This window comes from Bidens hawaiensis, unplaced genomic scaffold (genome assembly GCF_021521415.1).
Source record: "Bidens hawaiensis isolate Kalapana, Puna unplaced genomic scaffold, B.hawaiensis_p1.1 tig00028734_1, whole genome shotgun sequence".
Classification (NCBI taxonomy): domain Eukaryota; kingdom Viridiplantae; phylum Streptophyta; class Magnoliopsida; order Asterales; family Asteraceae; genus Bidens; species Bidens hawaiensis.
In genome coordinates, this window is record NW_027494700.1 from 131,707 (window position 1) to 132,519 (window position 813).

Consider the following 813-nt stretch of genomic DNA (forward strand, 5'->3'; position numbering starts at 1 on the left):
ACTTGTGGTTGTTTATTTATGCTTGCATGGTTGGTTTATATTTTTTATTTTATCTTTACTGGATAAGGATAATTAACAAACTTAATATCAACAACTTGAATAAAATTGGTTTCTTAGAAATCATTAGGTAATAAAATTGGTTTTATTAAAGGATAATGATTTCACAATAAAATGGGTTTTATTAAAAGAAACTTTGAAAATTGTTTTACAAACAAAGTACCATACATTTGAATGCATGCAAATTCAAGGTACATAGTTTTCCAAACTAGAATTTAGAAAACATAATTCCCTTTTGAAAACAAGTTTAACACCATCCTTTTATACAACAATCGAGTAACTTGTAGACTTGATGAGGGGTGAGGGTCACCTAACCACATTTAAGAAAACTTGTGATCTTGAGGTGGTTTTACAATACTTATGGGATGAGGGTCACCTAACCACTTGTATATGTAAATTCACACGTTTGTGTAAGTAGGACAACTTGATATGGAAAACATGGTTATAGGGTCACCGAAACATGGCATAAAAATGTGTAGATGGGATTAAATGTGCCAACTAAACATATGATGTTTAACCGATCCCATAAAACTAGAAGTTGCAAAGGGTTGCAATTGTCAAACGTTGACTACCTTGTTAATTTGAATAGTGGGATAAAGGTCACCTAACTACTATTTGAATGAAACTTTAGATTCTAGATTTTAATCATTAATGAAAGGGTATTAACGATTAAAATTTATTTATATAGAAAATACTAAATTGAACTTTGTTAAAATTGTCTAGATGTCCGCAATCAACAATCCACCTAACGCAATT